The following is a 6,638-nucleotide window of genomic DNA, read 5'->3' as shown; positions in this document are numbered from 1 at the left end:
TGACCTGGATAAATGAAGGTTCAAATAAAAATTAATGAAATGCAAAATAAAGTATTTTTATGAAATTTGACTCAGACTCAAACTTTATTCATCAGAATCAACAAACAACATGTTTGCATGAATGTGAAGGGTGATACTGAGATCTGGACTGCAGTAAATGGGGCAGGTCTGGCTAGCGGTGGTTTTAATGCGCGCAGGTGGGAGTCACTTAGTCTTGTCCTCACGCGGTTCTTATTCATGTTCATGACTGAGAATGTCTTCTCACAGAAGTATGTCGAGCCAAACAAGCTCAACATTTTCTTAGCAAATGTACGAATCTCTTGGAACCTGTCTTTATCTAGCTGCTGGTAAAAGTTGACAAGAGGGAGTTGTTGGTACCGGCTGCGACACTCCGTGTCACACTGCAGCTCAATGAGCTCCAACTGCAGGTGGGCTGGAACGTCACTGAGATCCACGGAAACGGGAGAAGAAAAAAGCGTGATCTCCTTTTCAATAGTTGCGAAATCCCTGAAACGCTGTTGAAACTCCTCAGTCAGAGATGAGATGTTTGCGGCATAGCTCCTCATTTGCGCACTGATATTGTGTGCTGGAAAACGGGTCATTATTTCTTGCAGAGATTAAACACAGCCACAGTCTTTTGGCAAATTAGGCAGACACGGTTGTTTCTAAACTCAGTGAAAAAATATTCAGACTTCCATTTGTCCTGGAAACGGCGGCCCTCGCTATCAACTTTCCTTTTCTTACTTCCAGTTGCCATTTTAGAAATGGGCAAAAAACAGATCATGCGCAAAACGGCCCCGCGAGAGTTCAGCCACAAGTTTACTGCCATCCTGTGGTGAAATATAAAATTGCGTGTGTATTTTCTACTGCCGGGCCACATATCATTGGTTTTATGACAGAGGCTTCGGGCCAATGGAAATATGAACACGGGCCGGATTTGGCCCGGGGGCCGGACTTTGGGCATGCTGGTGTAGATAAAGCGCTATATACTGTGAATGCAGTTCATTTACCATTTTTGGAGGCCTGCCTGGTGGCAGATTAAGAACCAAAACTCCATCATCCGCATCACCGGGTGCATGGAAGGCATTTTCTCACAGTGGTGTACACCGACGCACAGGCAAGAACTTAAATGCGCGAAGCCTACAGTGAAAACAGTGAAAAAGTGGACCAATGAAGCAAAGATGCAACTTCAAAGCTGTTTAGACTGCACAGACTGGAGTGTTTTGTGAAATTCAGCTGGTAGCCTGGATGAATATACGGACAATGTCACATCCTATATCAATTTCTGTGAAGATGTGTGTGGTCCCCTGCTGGACCCCCTGCAGTTTGCCTACCGAGCAAACAGGTCTGCGGGTGATGCAGTCAACATGGGAGTGCACTTCATCCTAGAACACCTTGACAGTGCAGGGACCTACGCGAGGATCCTGTTCGTGGACTTCGTGGCTCAGCGTTCAACACCATCATCCCTGAACTCCTTTCCTCCCAGCTTCTCCAGCTCAGCATCTCACCTGCCATCTGCCAGTGGATTTAAAACTTCCTGACGGGCAGGACACAGCAGGTGAGGCTGGGGGAGGCCACCTCATCCGCACGCAGCATCAGCACTGCGGTGCCCCAAGGTTGTGTCCTCTCTCCGCTGCTTTTTCTCTCTCTTCACGAACGACTGCACCTCAACGCACCTGGCTGTCAAACTCCTGAAGTTTGCAGATGACACCACGGTCATCAGCCTCATCAAGGACAGTGACGAGTCTGCATATCGATAGGAAGTGGAGTGGCTGGAGCTGTGGTGCGGCTGACACAACCTGGAGCTGAACACACTCAAGAGTGTAGAGATGATCGTGGACTTCAGGAGGCATCCTTCGCCACAGCTGCCCCTCACGCTGTCCAGCTGCCTTGTGTCAACTGTCGAGACCTTCAAGTTCCTGTGAATTGCAGTCTCTCAGGACCTGAAGTGGGAAATCAACATCAATTCTGTCCTCAAAAAGGCCCAGCAGAGGATGTACTTCCTGCGGCTTCTGAGAAAGCACGGCCTGCCACAGGAGCTGCTGAGGCAGTTCTACACAGCGGTCATCGAATCAGTCGGTGTTCTTCCATCACAGTCTGGTTTGGTGCTGCTACAAAAAAGGACAAACTCCGACTGCAACGGACAATCAAAACTGCTGAAAGGATTGTCGGTACCCCCCTACCCACCCTTGAGGACTTGCACGCTGCCAGAACTAAGAAAAGAGCGTGCAAAATCCTCTCTGACCCTCCGCATCCCGGTCACCAGCTCTTCCAGCTCCTTCCCTCAGGTAGGCGCTACCGATCAATGCAAACTAGAACTAGCCGACATTCCAACAGCTTCTTTCCTCTTGCAATCAACTTCTTAAACACCAAACCTACAATTCCATTGCAACATGCTGGCAATTTTTTGTCTTGAGTTTGTTGTCACATTTCTGTCGGGCCAATTATATATTACTTGTGCACTCACTGTAGTAGTCTCACCACGCTGCACTATTTGCATATCTGTTGTTGACCAATACTGGCCACTCATGCCAGAGTAGCCTCTGCTCCATTTGCACACTGACTGAGGAGTATCTGCAACATTTGCACAATCTACATTGTCCGAGATTATCGTACTACTCGGTTGAAGTCTCGGCGCCCTTTGTACAATGGTCATTGAACCGGACTATTGCAATATTAGTCATTCGAACTGCAGTAAGTGCTAGAGCACTCTGCATCTTTTTGCACAATTGTCAACAACAAAAAAAGTACCAGCATTACCAGATAACTAGCAAACCTTTATTGCTCAGTGACGTTTTTTTGTTTTTTTTTGTCAATGTCTTTATGTCTGAAAAGTGTTCTCTGTCAATTGACTGTCTGTTGTCGTACTAGAGCGGCTCCAATTACCGGAGACAAATTCCTTGTGTGTTTTTTGGGCATACTTGGCAAATAAAGATGATTCTGATTCTGATGTTTTCTTGGGTTATTGTTGAGCAGTTTAGCAAAACATAATGACTAGCCAATGACATAACCCACTTTCATGAAGCTCTGGAAAGGTTATGAATGCAAGAACTCATTTCATTTTGGTGAGCAATATTGCCACAGTTACCATGAAAAAGTAACTTAGGTACAATACTGATTACATGATTTCAAAAGTAAACTAAAGTTACGCGACTGATTACTTGATTTTAAAAGCAACTAAGTTAGATTACAATCAATTTTGAGTTACATTTAACAGATGCCGACCAACGCCACCTTAACATAAAAATGAAATTTTTTTGCATTACTTTATTACTCAATAATTGAATGTACTGGTGTGCTGAAGAACTGAAGAGTGATTCGTTCAGGGGAGGGGCTTGAGTGAACTGCGCCGTATCTACGCCCTTTGCACAATGGCCATTACACCGGACTATTGTTCTATTAGTCATTTCAAACTGCTCGAATTGCTAGAGGACTCTGCATCTTTTTGCACATTGTCAAATAAATAAATAAATAAAATTGTTCCAGCATTGGCGGCACGGTGGACGACTGGTTAGAGTGTCTGCCTCACAGTTTTGAGGACCGGGGTTCAATCCCCGGCCCCGCCTGTGTGGAGTTTGCATGTTCTCCCCGTGCCTGCATGGGTTTTCTGTTGCATGTTCACGAGTCACAACCGAAGCGGGGTGTTTGAGAGCTTGCTGAAAGAGAGAGAGATAGGTAGGTGATAATTTAGCTTGTTTTTTTTTTTGTTTTTTTTAATCTTTCCTAGTTTACAATATGTGACTACAACAACAACACATAGTCCTTGGGTGAGTGAACGTCAACCTCAGGGATGGATCATTAACTGAATGAGGAAGTACTTGAATGATTTTGTGAAAAAGAACTGAGCGATTCGGTGAAAAAATCTTTTTAAAAACTGATTCTAATAAAAACACTCAAAAGTACTGGTGCCCATCACTACTGAGTACATGTAAACGTGAGTTGTCCATATGTTGAAAACGTGACTTGGTGCATATGGGACGTCACTCCCCTGGACGGGCGGATGAGTGATCTCCTAGATTGCCTCATGGATCCATTTGTAAATATTTTGCCTTTGTTTCATAATTTACATTTGATGGTTGTGTGCTTTTTAGTTGGGGATAGCTAACAATAGTGTGTTTTATGAATCATTTGTAAATTAAAGGCTCAAAGTCAATCTAAATTTAAGACATGCACCATCAGTCAATAATGTGTCCTGTTCATTGACCAGCTTCATGTTACTAGTGGTGGGCATGGCACTTCTGTTACTGAATCACTAAATCAGTTCTTTAAAAAGAAGTCCTTCACGAATCGTTCAGTTCTTTTTCACAGACTAATTCAAGTGTTTCTTCATTCAATTCATGATTCAACCCTGACGTTCATGTTCACTCAACACTTTTACAGAAGGACTATGCATTGTTCTTGTCACGTGTTGTAAACAAGGAAAGGCCGGGAGTTTTAAAAAATATATAATTTTTTTTTTTTTTTTTAAACCGCTACTAAATTATCACCTCTCTCTCTCAGCAAGCTCTCAAAACACCTGGTTTCGGCCGTGACTCATGAACATCCGTGCAGCGAGCTCAGCTACCACACTTATCCTTCAGGCAGACTTGTCTGCATTCCACCACGGTGGACAGCGTCGTTGACATCATAATCCGTGCTTTCAATTCATCCTTACATTCAGTTCACTTCAGTACTTTCAATTCAGTAGTACATTCAGCTCGTCCCTCTGCCGCCTGCGCAGTGCTGCCTGCTGCTGGCTGCTCATTGGTTATTCACCAAAGTGAGTGACAAATCGCAAATCACATGGCAGTACGTTTAGTGAAGTCCTGCCCTCACCTGCACTCTGGCTGCTCATTGGTCATTCGCCAAAGATTCAGAAGTGAGTGACAGAACTCTGCAGCAGTTCCGTTTCCGCTCTCTGCCGACTCGCTCACGGCGGGGGTCAAGCTTAAAACGAATAATTTCATAAACTGATTCAGTTCAGTACGTTCACTAAAAAGGTTAGTTATTTTGACCTAATAGAGAGAAACAACACTATTACATACCTCAAAAAGCTATAATAATTGAGTAACGGGTTACAGGGAACACTGTTGGTGAGGCTGCGGATAAAGGTGCAGATCAAAGAATGTTTTTTATTTTCATTACAGTATCTTTGTATTGGGGCCACGTGTGACAGAGACCCAGTAAATGGAGCAACAGTGAAAAGCAAGCACCCACTTTGTAATTTACATTACCATAACCTACAGGCTTGGAGTGGAATGTTACTGACTTTTCAAAGAATTCAGATGGTCCTTGGCAAAGGTCTGAGGGCAATTCAACTTCCTGTTGCTGGTTCTATGTTATGAGAATTAAATTGTAATTGTACTGAACGGAAGTGAAATAAACAAGTCTATCCAATGCATGTTGTTCTGTGGGCTTATTTTGGTAAAGCTATAACTTTGTTACCACCTGAGTAATAGTTGTGACGGTATTAAAGGAACTAACTGCCGATTGGTTCAAAAACAGGAGAGGAAAGGTTCCAATATGCAGCATACAAGGTTCCACCATCAGCCAAAGATAATGACATTCCTCACATACCTGCACACTTCAGTTTGTTGTAATCAGGACGAGCAGGGTGTATACCAAGTGGCTTATGTTATCACTTAGCACTCAGCAGGATTACCCAATATTTCCTTGCCATACTTACACAAATTTCTGTAATACTGTAACTACAATGGAACCTCGATTAAACGGACTAATTGGGGCGGGGGGTTGCCCGTTACAGCCAATTGTCTGTTATATTGAGGCACTTTTTTTTTTTGTGGCCATTTGCACACATATTACTGCAGAGGACACAATTATTGTTTAGTACTTTTTTCATGCCCTAAAACGCCCAGTACAGTACAAGGTTATTATTGTAAAAAAAAATTTTTAAAAGCTTGAAAATATTTGAAGGGTTTCACATTCTACCAAACTTACCACGCTGGTGTGCTTGTTGTCGTAGTCACTAGTGAACCCCTAAACTTGAAACAGTACTGTCTGTATCGAGATGTGCTGTGTGCTGCTTCTATCCCTCGGTGTCAGTAAAGCCCAACGCATGGAGTTCAATGCCTGGACGACGTTATGGAGGGAAACAACCGGAAAGACGACTTAGTTACGTCGGTGTGATATGTCGTTTCCTATGTTCGAAAGGAAGCACTTTTTTATCTCTTTCTGGCCGTATGATGCATTCCACAAAGGTTAAGGAAAGGTGATGTAAAGGTTAAAATACTGTCGCTGGTAAGGAGATTTGACTTCCCGGAGAATTCCTATGTCACGCGAAAAAAAATGAAGGTGCTGATTGGCCGAAGACGAGCTGTGTGTATCGCCGATCGATTGCTCTTCCTCACAGTTCCCAGATGTCTGTCACAGCTAATTTTAAACTGAATTTGTCGAACTGAAACTGAAATGATCAAACTGAATGTGAAAATATATAAGTTGAATTTTCATTGGGGATAAAAACAAATTATTACATTCACTTTCAAGTTTATTGGACTTCAGTTAATACAAATTCAAGTGATGTTTTTCAAATTCAGTTCCATCCATCCATCCATTGTCTTCCGCTTATCCGAGGTCAGGTCGTGGCGGCAGCAGCCTCATCAGGGAAGCCGAGACTTCCCTCTCCCCAGCCACTTCATCCA

This window comes from Phycodurus eques, chromosome 1 (genome assembly GCF_024500275.1).
Source record: "Phycodurus eques isolate BA_2022a chromosome 1, UOR_Pequ_1.1, whole genome shotgun sequence".
NCBI classification, from domain to species: domain Eukaryota; kingdom Metazoa; phylum Chordata; class Actinopteri; order Syngnathiformes; family Syngnathidae; genus Phycodurus; species Phycodurus eques.
The sequence above is the reverse complement of the archived record's forward strand: the minus strand, read 5'-3'. Positions refer to the sequence as shown.